This window comes from Acomys russatus, chromosome 10 (genome assembly GCF_903995435.1).
Source record: "Acomys russatus chromosome 10, mAcoRus1.1, whole genome shotgun sequence".
Classification (NCBI taxonomy): domain Eukaryota; kingdom Metazoa; phylum Chordata; class Mammalia; order Rodentia; family Muridae; genus Acomys; species Acomys russatus.
The window spans coordinates 53,869,401-53,882,307 of NC_067146.1; the positions used below are offsets into that span (position 1 = coordinate 53,869,401).

At 48.9% G+C, this 12,907-nt stretch overlaps 1 non-coding gene across 1 annotated transcript; it reads right to left on the reverse strand.

Annotated features, from left to right (window-relative positions):
• Positions 1–3,496: 3,496 nt before the first annotated feature.
• Positions 3,497–3,637, reverse strand: LOC127194989 (small nucleolar RNA SNORA48). Its single transcript, XR_007831358.1, has one exon. It is a non-coding gene; the product is annotated as a small nucleolar RNA SNORA48 (small nucleolar RNA).
• Positions 3,638–12,907: the final 9,270 nt, after the last annotated feature.

Genomic DNA, 12,907 nt, shown 5'->3' on the forward strand with positions numbered 1-12,907 from the left:
ACTCTCTCCTGTGTGACACCACAACAGCAATCCCCAGCTTCAACCTCCCACTGCAGGAAGCCCTCCCAAGTTGCTCTCAGTAGAACTTCAGCAGCTATGTCTTTAGGATCAAAGAGCTCGTGAAACTCCCGGGAGCTCGGGTGGCTCAGGACGGGTGTCCTCCTGTCCCCAGGTGTTTCCTGTAAGGGCTCAAGCTGGCTGGCCCCTGCTCCAAGGCCATACTGCCCTTTCCCTGCTCACACCTCCTGTGTGCCTCAGGGTTCACAGTCCACTCTGGAGCTGAATCCCTTAAGGAATTATGGAGCAGGCTTCTCCAGATCAGCCAGCTGCTGACTCTCCAGGTAGAAACTCAAACAGCCACTCAGCTTTTTGAAAGAAAGTGAGTCTGGAGGTTGAGACAGGAGACTGTGAATTTTAGGCAGATGTGGGGTACATCATGAGACCCCCATCTCAACCCTTCTTCAGCTCAGAAAGGGATAAAATGATTGTCCTTTCAGGCTCAACAGCTAAATGCCACATCCATGGTCACCACCATCTCCTACTGCTGTAAATATTTTATCTAGCAGAAGGTGGCATCAAGCCCCCGATGACCAGGGACAAAAAGAGGTCGAAAGGCACACTAGGCATCTGGCTGGCTTCATGTGAAATAATGAATTCCATAGTAATGAGAATATAAAGAATAACTTTTAATATATCTTTAAAGATTTTGAGCCAGACGTGGTAGCCTCGCACCTTTAATCCGCGCATTTCGGAAATAGAGGCAGGTGGATTGCTGTGAGTTTGAGGCCAGCCTGGTTTACAGAGTGAGCCTCAGAAACAATGATTTAATTTTATTTATGTATATGTGTGAGTGCCTGCAAGGATGTATGCTCATCTGATGTGTGTGCCTGGTGCCTGAAGAACTGGAGTTATAGATAAGTCATGTCCTACTAAGACGTGGGTGCTGGGAACTGAACTCTAGCCCTCCTCAGCTCCACCCAGACATGGTGTCACTATGTAGCCCATGCAGCCTTTGAACCCAAAACCCTCCTGCCTTTGCCTCCAGGTGTTGGGTCCATTCTTACTGATACACTCTTCCAATAGTGGTGGTCCATGCCTGTAATCCCAGCACCCAGGGAGGCAGAGGCAGGCAGATCTCTGTGAGTTCAAGGCCAGCCTGGTCTACAAAGCAAGTACAGGACAGCCAAGGCTACACAGAAAAACCCTGTCTCAAAAACAAAACAAAGTTTGTGTGTGAGTGTGTGTCCTTTGTGGAGGTCAGAGGACAGCCCTTTGCTCCCAATGTGTGGAGGCAGGTTGCTCTTGTGTCTGCTGTGTGCTCCAGGCTGGCTGGCTCATGAGCATCCCTGAGATTCTGCCGTCACAGTGTTATAGTGAGAATGCTGGACTGCTCAGATCCGGCTTGGCTTGTAGGATGGAGCTCAGGGAGTCAGGCTTAAGCAGTGATGGCTTCTACCTTCTTGGTTTGCCCTGATATTCTTTTCCTCCCTTCCTTCTTTTCTTTCTTAAAAACAAACAAACCCTTTATATTGCTTCTTTGTGAGTTTCACATTATGCACCCCCAAGTCTTGCTCATCTCTCCATCTCCTGATAGCTGCCCTTTGCCATTGCAACTCCTCCCAAACACACACACACACACACACACACACACACACACACACACACACACCACCACCACCACCACCACCACCACCACCAAAAAACAAGCATAGAACACATCTCATTGTGGAAGCTGCGTGTCACAGTGTCCCACAGTATGTCCCTCTGCCCACACATCTTCACTTGCAAATGTTCACTGCAATGAGACATTGGTCTGGTTCAAGATCTCTGGCTTTGGTGACACCATCAATCCTGGGCCCTCATCAAGACTCCGCCCAGTTAACCTCTTGTTGCCCTGTGTCCTGGAGATCTTGCAGCTTTGGATCAGCAGGACTGGCCCTTTCACAAGTCCTAACCCTTCATAGATGATACAGATTTTGGGGTGGGCCAATTCAGAGCCTTGGATCTGGGCCTGGGTGGTAGCTGAGCTGGTCAATGCATGCACTGGCTCTTCCTTAGCCACACCGCCAGGGCCAGCTCTCCAGCACTTGCTCTGGCGAGGCCACCCAATGCTGCCATGAGCCGGCATGAGAGCAGGAAAGCACCCACAGCTCCAGAGCAAGCCCCACTGTGCTGCCCAGTTAAAAACTGCTCTCCCAAGTGCTACAGCCAGTGAGGGGCAGGACCTCTCACGCCTACTGCAGGTGGTGGTGGGGAGTGCATCACCCCTGTATCCATGCCACCTCACTGCCCCTGAGGGGGCAGGGCCAGCTCTCCCACACTCTCAGCCTGGGGCCAGTTCACCTGCTCCCCCTACACCAGGGATAGCTCTGCTGTGCTGCATGTGAGGTGCAAGGCCTGCTCTCCAGAGTGCTGCAGCTACTAGGGACAGGGCCAGCTCTCCTGAATGCTACAGATGGTGAGGGGTGAAAGGTGGGGGCAGGTAGTCACCCCTGCACCTACACCGTCTCATGGCAGATGAATGATGGGGTCAGTTCTCCCACATTCACACCCTTGGGGCTGGCTCACCCATACACCCACAGGCAAGGCCAGCACCACTGTGCTGCCTATGGGAGAGGCCCAGCACCTGCTGCCACAGGTGAGGGGTAGGGACAGCTCTCCAGAGTGCCACAGCTAGTGAGGGGCAGGGACAGTTCTGCACAGCCCTTGGACATCCACGTGGTCCCTGGCAGCTGCCCCATGCAGGGACGTCCCCAGGTTTTCTTGTGGTAATATGAGCCATGGACATCAACACTGACGCTGCCACTGTGTAGCCATGGACCTACACACGGCCCTCAGCTGTAGCAGTGGCTGGACTTCACCATGGCCCCAGGTGTCAAGGCAGGCCACGCACAACAGGAGACCCCTCACCACCCTTAAGTATCCAGCTCTGTCCCCCTTCATAGTGCTCAAGCGGCTGCATTTCTCTTTCTCTCCCACCTATCCACCACATAACTGCACATTGTGGTGGCTCCTGCTACAGGCCGGCCACACATCTGGGTGACACCCTCCAGCGAGCGGGTGTCTATGGATCACTTGTGCCATGCACTGACCAGAGGGCAGGTCTGTGGGTGGCGTGGCAGTCTGAGGGTCTCTGTCTGTCTTTCTGTCTGTGCTGTGTGGTGGTAGGTGGGGCTCTGTGTGTCTATGCCCCCTCCCTAGTTGTGGGGTGGAGGAGGGCAGGTCTGTGGGCATCTTTTCATGCCCTCACAGTGTGGCATGGTGGAACAAAGGTCTCTGCCTGTATTCTTCCTCCCAGGCTGTACTGCCTGGATTTTATTTTATTTTATTTTATTCTTTTGGTTTTTCGAGACAGGGTTTCTCTGTGTAGCCTTGGCCATCCTGGACTCACTTTGTAGACCAGGCTGGCCTCGAACTCACAGCGATCCACCTGCCTCTGCCTCCCGAGTGCTGGGATTAAAGGCGTGCACCACCACGCCCAGCTTTGATTTGATTTTTATGAGTCCTAGGAATAAAACAGCTTTGGCTACCAAACCAGGCATCAAGCTAGGACAAACCAAGGACTGCCATCTGCTCTGCTTTTGGATGATGTAAGAACACTAGCACCAGCAAGGTGTCTCTTTGCCCATTGCCAACAGGGCTTTTTGTTTTTTTGTTTTTTGTTTTTGGGGGGGACAGGGTTTCTCTGTAGTCCTGGCTGTCCTGGAACTCACTCTGTAGAACAGGCTAGCCTCGAACTCACAGAGATCCACTGCCTCTGCTGCCTGAATGCTGGAATCAAAGGCGTGCGACACTGCCCAGCCTGCCCCAATATTTTCAACCTGTGATTGGCTGAGTCCCCACATGTGGGACCTCAGTGGGCAGGAAAGCAGGAAGTCCATTGTACTCTTCCTGTAATGTCACTACAGGGAGGATGCTTCTGAAAGAGTGTGGGTCTGTCCCCCACCTCAGTGTTTCAAGTGTCTGAACTTAATGTCCCCTGTGGCTTATCCTGAAAGTGTTGGGCCAATGACCCTATCACCCCTACTACCTAAAGGCATTGCAATCTGTGACCCTGGAGGAAGGTGGCCTCAGTGGCTAGGTGAGGGTGGAGAACCCTGGGCACGGGGCCAGCACCAGAAACATGGCAGGTGCTCTGTTAACACTTGGGACTTCACTTGATGAAGCAGAAATTTCAATAAAATTATTAAGAATTTGAAGATTCAGTCAGGTGTGGCAGTACATGATTGTCATCCCAGAACTCTGGAAACAGAGGCAGGAGGATGACTGTAAGTTAAAGGCCAGTCTGGCCTACATGGAAAGAGTCCTCCACCCCCAAACCAACTAAACAACCAACCAACCCACCAACCAACCAACAAACAAAAGCTGATATATTGCTTGACTGACACACAGGGAAACTTGGGGGTCAACCCCCTTACTGCATAAACTGGGGACCACGGCACATGCCTGTAATCTCTTGGGAGGTGGAAGCCGGAGGATCAAGGTCAGACTTGGCAAGGTAAGACTCTACCACAGCCATCCATATAAATAAACAAGCAAACGACAACATCAAAACTCCCAAAAGACCACCATCAGCATAATTGGCACAATCAGCACCACCACCAGCACCACCACAGGCACCACCAGCACCATCCGCACCACCGGCACCAGCACGAGACCATCGTGAGTGTTTGAAACTCTTTGTTTTGTTTCGAGATAGGGTTTCTCTGTGTATCCTTGACTGTCCTGGACTCACTTTGTAGACCAGGCTGGCCTGGAACTCACAGTGACCCACCTGCCTTCGCCTCCCGAGTGCTGGGATTAAAGGCGTGCGCCACCATCGCCCAGCTGACACTCTTGACTACAGAGCGCCTGCCACAAATATGCTTCCCCCTGTCACCTAGTGGGCTGCATGCCCCTAAAGTTGTGTGGGCTCTGCTTATTTAATCTCCCAGACACATTTTACAGACAAGAAAGGATCATAGATATATGAGGCTTGCTCAAGACACCTAGCCCTGAGCGGGCAGAGCAGGGGTCCAACCCAGCAGTCTGGCCAGGCCTGGGATTCCTAGCCTAACTTCAGATGAGGCCTCTTAGCAGAGTATTTTCAGGACAGGCAGAAACTGGAGTGGACAGGCAAGGGTTTATAGTTTCTGAGAGTCAGCTGGCCTGAAGGCACCTCACTGTGCTCCTCCTCTCCCCTGCTTGGTTGGTGCTTTCCCAAGGCAGAGTGTCTGCCAGTTTAGGAACTGTGCATGTGGTGTCAGCTGGGGCAGGGGTACCCAATGTGGGGCAGACCCTCTCCCCAGGTGCTTGCTTGCTAAGTAACCCAGGGGACACAGGCCCCTCCTGGGATTTGAGGCCCAAGCCCATCCTGTTCAGGAAGGACTCAGAGAGCAGCACCGAGTGTCAGTCAGACCAGGGGTAACCTTCTGGAGCTTTCCTTGAACTCTCAGTGTCCACATTTGCTGTATCTTTGAAAGTAGACAGGGTCTTTGAAAATACAGTCTCCAGAGGATAATGGACTCCCGTAATCGTTCCATCTCCTGTCAAAGTAGTTGTCACTATGAGAGCAATTAGAAAGTATTGACCAGCTGGGAATGAAGCTCAGGTGATGGCAGGCTTGCCTGGTACACACATAAACTGGTACAAGCATAAACTGGGTATGGGTGTGATGCCTCATGTCTGTAATCCCAAACTTGGGAGATGGAGGCAGGGGAATCAGGAGTTCAAAGTCATCTTTGGCTACTTAGCACGTTCAAGGCTATCTCTGGCTGCTTATCAAGTTGGAGACCAGCCCCAGTTATATAAGACCCTGCCTCAAGACAAAGACAAAAATAACACAAAGTAGCAAACACATCAGGGTACATGCTCGAGCACGTGTGAATGCCAGCCTTCCATGGATTCTATGGTGTCCCTCTGACATTGCTATTACTGGCCTTGATACTTTGCTGAACTTCCCCACCTCCCCCTACTCCAATCTTATTTATTTTTTTCTGACGGGAAGCCTGTAGGCAAGCAGTTCCTCTTGTGGGCCAATCCAAACAAGTTAGATCTAAGATGGCTGCCAGACAACCTGTCATTTCTTCATAATTCATTTCTAGGCTAGACGACACACTCTCGAATGCCAAGATATGTCAAAGGCCAGAGGAGCGAGGAGCCACAAAAGCAATCAGATACAGTGCCTGGATCCAGGGACACTTCATTCACTCCAGGGAAAGACATAACCGCTCTCCCATTTGTGAGTAACCCCACCCACATCTGTGTTTGTGCATCTTTGACTCCTGTGTCCCAGTCAGGCTGAACAGCTGAGCCATGCCCCTGTATCCTGTGCTCATGCCCTCTGGCTGCCTCACCAGTCCACCCCCACCCCCCACCACACCAGGGCAGGGGTGGGGTGGGGGAGCATTCTCCCAAGTGCTGCAGCCAGTGAGGGGCCAGCTCTCCTGCTCTCAGAACTCCAGGGCCAGCTTTCCTACCATGCGATGCCCAGGTGAGGGGCAGGACACAGCCTCCGACGTCAAGACAGCCCCAAGGCGGCAGTCCAGACCAGAGATGTCCACATGGCCTTTGGTGGTAGGTACCAGGGGCCATGGACATTGACACAGACCCCTGCTGCTGCAGGGCTATGACCCAGATATTGCCTCAGGTGGCACCACAGGCCCTTCACATCAGGCAGTTCCTTGCTACCCTCAAGACTCCAGTTCAGGCTCTCCTCTTTGCTCCCACATCCTTCTGTCTCTGTCTTCCGCTCTCCAGCACTTCCTTGCTGATCTTAGTGGTGCCTGGGGCCATCTTCCAAGTGGCTCTGGGTAGGGATGGTCTTGGGAGTGCTCTACCTGCCCATGCTGAGCCACTTATACTTTTTTTTTTTTAAAGACACTTAATTTTTTTTTTTAATGTGGGGCTGGAGAGGTGGCTCAGAGGTTAAGAGCACTGACTGATCTTCTAAAGGTCCTGAGTTCAATTCCCAGCAACCACATGGTGGCTCACAACCATCTGTAATGTGATCTGATGCCCTCTTTTGTATATGCAGGAAGAGCACTGTATACATAATAATAAAAAAAAAATCTTTAAAAAATTTTTTTATGTCTATTAGTGCTTTGCCTGCTTGCATGTCAGTGTTGGCAAATAAGTTCAGGTCCTCTGGAAGAGCAGCCAGTAGCTGGGCATGGCGGCACACGCCTTTAATCCCAGCACTCCAGAGGCAGAGGCCAGCAGACCTCTGTGAGTTCGAGGCCAGCCTGGTCGACAGTGAGTCCAGGACAGCCAAAGCTATACAGAGAAACCCTGTCTCAAAAAAAAAAAAAAAAAAAAAAAAAAAAAAAAAAGAGCAGCTGGTGCTCTTATTTGCTGAGCCATCCTCTCCAGCCTCTATTTGATATTTTTATTTATGGGTATGCATGTGTGTCTCTGTGTATATGTGAGTGTGTGCAGCTGCCAGTGGAATCCAGAAGAGGGCAGTGGAGCTCCTAGAGGAGAGATCAGCTGTAGGTGGTTCTTTGCTGCCTCACTTGAGTGCTGGGAACCGAACTTGGGCCTCTGCTGCTGGAGCTGCAAGAACGTTGAACCAGGCCCAAAAGGCTGCCGGCTTTCTCTTGAGACCCAGAGGCAGTTGGGACTAGATACTGACATGATAATGTGAAAGATGCTGAGAAAGTTCCAGAACGAGGATCCAGTTCCTGGCCTCTTCCAGGGCCATTTGAGGATACCCTGGGGATTGTCTTTGGGTAAGATGGAGGAAAGGAATAAGAAAAAGTCTCAGCTCATACTGAAGAGGCTCCTGACCCTCCTGTGCGTTAAGATCCCGTTTGGCAGAGTTGCGCTCCAGACACACATAGGTGTAATCCCAGCATGTGGGGAGGCAGTGGCGGGAGGAGTTCTGTGAGTTCGAGGCCAGCCTAGAGAGCAAGTGCCAGGCCAGTCAGGATCAACCACACCGTGAGTCCCCTGTCTCAGGGAACAAAAACAAAACAAAACAGCAGAAGCCTCATCCCAGTTACCTGTGAGCTGCATGTCTCTTAGAGTTTCTGGTCACCCCTCGCCATCACTGTCATTGTTGGTTGTCCTTATAGGCATTTGATTTCTAAAAAATTTTTTCTTTATTTGCATTGGTTGAGGCCATAAGATCCCCTGGAACTGGAATTACAGACACTTGTGAGCTGCCATGTGGGTGCTGGGAATTGAACCCAGGTCCTTTGGAAGAACAGATAGTGCTTTTAACCACTGAGCCATCTCTCCAGCCCCTGGCATTTGATTTTTGTTCAGATGACAGTGAACTCCTGATCCTCCTGCCTCCACTTTCCAAGAGCCTAGGCAAGCCAGGCTCACAGGTCTTGAGGGAAGTTCAGATACAAGAAGTCTGCCTTTCTCTCTCTCTCTCTCTCTCTCTCTCTCTCTCTCTCTCTCTCTCTCTCTCTCTCTCCAGTCTGGCATGCTTGGCCTTCTTCTGGAGGCCTTGGCTTTGGTTCTTCACAGGCGTGTTTTTCTCTGGAAAACTCTGCAGGTATACATGACTGGCTTCTCACCAGGCTAGTGTGAAGGTCAGGCTGAACACAATTCTGCTAAAACTACTTAAGGCCAGAGCTACGTGTGAATCAAGGGCAGATTACACACCTAGCGAGATCCAGAGCCTGGGGTCATCAGAAGTAGAGAGGTTACCTGCCACCCACAAGGCTGTAGATTTTATCCTAGCACTGCAAGAACACAATATATTTTAAATTTTTTTCATGTATATGTGTATGATGTATATGTGTGCATGTGAATCTATAACATGTATGTGTGATTGTTCACAGAGGCCAGACAAGGGTGTTGGAGTCTCTGGAACAGGGTTAAGATGGCTGTGAATTATCTGACGTAAAGGTTGGAAACTGAACTTGAGGCCCTCTGGAAGAGCAGGAAGTGATCTTAACTGCAGAGCCATCTCTCTAGCCCTGAAGAAAAGATGAAAAGTCAGAAATGAAAGGCCCGTGGGCTAGTGAGGTGACTCAGCAGCTAAAGGCCCTTGATGTCTGTTGACCTAAGTTTACTTTCCAGAGCCCACGGAAAGCAGGAAGGGGAGAGCTGACTCCACAGGGCTGCTTTTTGAGCTCCACGAGTGTGTCACAGAATGTGCTCGCTCTTCTCTAGCCACTTGCAATAAATAAATGAAAACAGTCTAAATGTTAAAAAAAAAAAAAATGTGGGGCAAAGCTGGGCGGTGGTGGCCCACACCTTTAACCCCAGCCACTCAGGAGGCAGAGGCAGGCAGATCTAGCCTGATCTACAAAGTGAGTCCAGGACAGCCAAGACTACACAGAGAAACCCTGTTTCGAAAAACAAACAAACAAACAAACAAACAAACAAAAATGTGGGTCAGGAGAGATGGCTCAGCAGGTAAGAGCACTTTCAGAAAACCTGGATTTACTTTCTAGCACCCACATGGCAGCTCACAACGATCTCTAACTCCAGCTCCAGAAGATTTGACACCCTCTTCTGGCCTCTGAGGGCACAGGGACTCATGTGGTGCATATACACACATGCAGGCACTCACAAACATGTTTTTTAAAATCCTTTTAAAAATTGAGACGCTAGCCGGGCATGGCGGCGCACACGTTTAATCCCAGCACTCAGGAGGCAGAGGCAGGTGGATCTGTGAGTTCCAGGTCAGCCTGGTCTACAAAGCAAGTCTAGGACAGCCAAGGCTACACTGAGAAACCCTGTCTCAAAAAACCAAAAACCAAACCAAAACAAAAACAAACAAACAAAAAACAAAGAAAACAAAATTGAGATGCTAGAAGAAAAAGTATGAAAAGGTAAAAAGGAGAGACTGCAGCATTCATTGTAAATCTTGTTTCAAATTAGAAAGATGAAGGATGATTTGGTGGGAGGGACTGTTCAGGAAGGAAGTCAGTTTACCATGGCTTTGCCTTCGCTCCCTGCTGCCGGGAAGGCTTGTGTGAATCCTGGGATTCACACAGCAGTGTCTGCAGAAGCCTTGGGATCCCACGTAACAAAGCCCCATCTGTTTCCCTTGCTCCGAGTTAGCGCTGGAGCTTGGGGCTCTTGTAAACATAACTTCTGACACAGCTTCGTTCCCACCTCCCGCTTCTATTATCTGCAAATCACAACCTACAAAACAGGCCTGAGCTAGCGTTCCACCCTTCTCGGTGGTAAGCAGGGAAGAAATAAACAACGTTTAAAACATACCAGTGCCAATATGTATACACAAGACTGTTTACTGTAACTGCAGAGATTGGAAACAAATGTTTATTAATTGAAATGGCTCAGGCCAGAATGCTAATTCATTAATATTTGTTAAAAGAAGTGAAATACAGATGTGTGTGTGTGTGTGTGTGTGTGTGTGTGTGTGTGTGTGTGAGAGAGAGAGAGAGAGAGAGAGAGAGAGAGAGAGAGAGAGAGAGAGAGAGAGAGAGAGAGAGCACATACAGAGAGACAGCAATCTGACATGCAGGTTGTATTTGAAGAGAGGCAAGCTGCCAGGTCTGATGGCTCACACAACTGCACCCCCAGCCCTGGGGAAGCTGAATTGACAGAACTGCTTTGAGTAGGGGGCTAGCCTGTACTCACAATGAGTTTGAGGCTGGCCATGGCCCCAGAGTGAAAATGGTCCCTCCCAAGAAAACCCAGCCACAGCAGTGAGAAGCTGACAGATGTCTGTGAGTTCCAGGCCAGTGTGTTCTACATGGTCAGTTCTGGGGCAGCCAAGACTACATAGTGAGCCCCTGACTCAAACCCAAACCCCAAGCCCCCAAAACCAAAAACAATGAGCAACTAGCAACCAGGTGAACAGATGGTTCCCGGGTAAGGGCACTTGCTATCAAGTAGGACAACTTGAGTTTGATGCCTGGTACCCTCATGGTGGAAGGAGATAACTGAGGCCTCAGGTTAGTCTCTGACCTCCAAACACGTGCTGTGGCTTTTATTCACCCCAAGCCCCTTACCTGACCTCCCCAGTCAATCAATAAAACTATATATATAATATATCCAATCAATAAATAATATATAATTTATACATAAATAATATATAGTGACCATATAATCAATAAATATTTATTATAAACCCCAAAGCAATCAAGAAATGTTTATTACTAAGACATTAAAAACAAACACACACCAGAAAAAAAAAAAAGAAGAAGAAAACAAGTAGAAAATCAATGAAAAGACTAATTTACAGGGAAAGGTAGCAAGCATTTTAAAGTTTTGCTTTTTTGCCCCCCTGTGGCTGGAGAGACAGTCGTGAGTGCTGGGAACTGAACTCTCATATTTTTGGTTGTGAGCCTAGCCTTTAATGGCTGAGTCATCTCCCCAGCCCTAAAGTTTTGCTTTTTAATGTATCTCTGTGCAAGGACAACTGTGGTCTCCTAGGCGTGGGGGCAGAGGGCAGTGGGTTGCAAGTCACAAATTCCCCCCAGCTCTGCAGTCCGAATCTCTAAGAATATGTAGATGTATATATCATTTTGGCATTAAAAGTCTACTCTTCTCACAATTTTATGCAGCCAGTGGTCAAGATGGCACCACAGAAAGACATAAGACTTGCTCTGGTTGGCTTTTTGTCACATTGAGACAATCTAGAGTCATTTGGGACAAGGACTTCTCAGTTGAAAAAAAAGTGCCCTCATTATAAAATTTGCCTGTAAGGGCTGTAGAGGTGCTTCAGAAGTTAAGAGCACTGACTGCTCTTGCTGAGGACCTGGATTTGGTTCATACTGGGCAGATCACAACTACTGTAATTCCTCCTCAGGCCTCTCTGAGCTCTGCATAATGTGGTGCACACTCATACACTAAGGCACACACAACACATTAACAAACAAACAAACAAAGCCTTGGACCGGGCTTTGCTTTCTGAGAAAACAAAGTATATCTGAGAAAGAAATGTTTAGAAACAGACTTAGTTACCAATGAATAAAAATCACTTTACTCTCTTTACAAATGGAAACATAAGCCAGATGCAATGGCACAAGCCAGGTGTGGTGGCGCAAGCCTTCAACCTAGCTTGGGAGGAGACAGAGGCAGGCAGATTTCTGTGAATCAAAGGCCAGACAAGGCTGCATTGTCTCAAAGAGATAAATACATAACATTCAAACCAAAGGAAAATAATCCTAAATTACCAGACATGGATAATACACTAGAAAATGACACAAATAAAGATTCATAAGCATTAAGTTTACTTTTGTTTTTTCAAGACAGGGTTTCTCTGTGGAGCCTGGTTGTTCTGGACTCTTTGTAGATCAGGCTGGCCTTGAACTCACAGCAATCAGCCTGCCTCTGCCTCCCAAATGCTGAGATTAAAGGCATGCACCACCACGCCCAGCTCATAAGCATTTTGTGTGTGTGAGTGTGTGTAGCCAAGGCTGGCCTGGGACACTTGCTCCTTCTGTCTTTACCTCCAGAATGCTGGATTACAGAGGGAAGTTCAGTTTTATGCACTGCAGGGAGCTAAATCAAGGGCCTCCTGGATGCTAGGCAAGCATTCTCCCAACCGACCCACAGATCTTGCCCTGGTTTATTATTTTTGACATGCAGCCCTAGCTGGCTTCACACTCAAAACAATCCTCCTGCCTCTGCCTCCCTAGTACAAATATCACAGCATATTTATTGTGTCAGAGTGTACTTTTCTCACAATGAAATGGAACACTTTTATTTCTAAGATACTAACCAAAGACTAGTTGCATGCAACCCCAAACCACAGGCTTACAGTACATCTTGCCTCTAATTCAGTCACATTTGAAATCTAACTGTGCTGAGTATATTTTGGACAATTTCATTTTAAAGAAGCTGATTTGGAGTTGTTGGTTTGTTTGTTTGTTTGTTTGTTTGTTTTTTTCTCTTGAGACAGGGTTTCTCTGTGTAGTCTTGGCTGTCCTGGACTTTGTAGACCAGGCTGGCCTTGAACTCACATCGATCCACCTGCCTCTGCCTCCCGCGT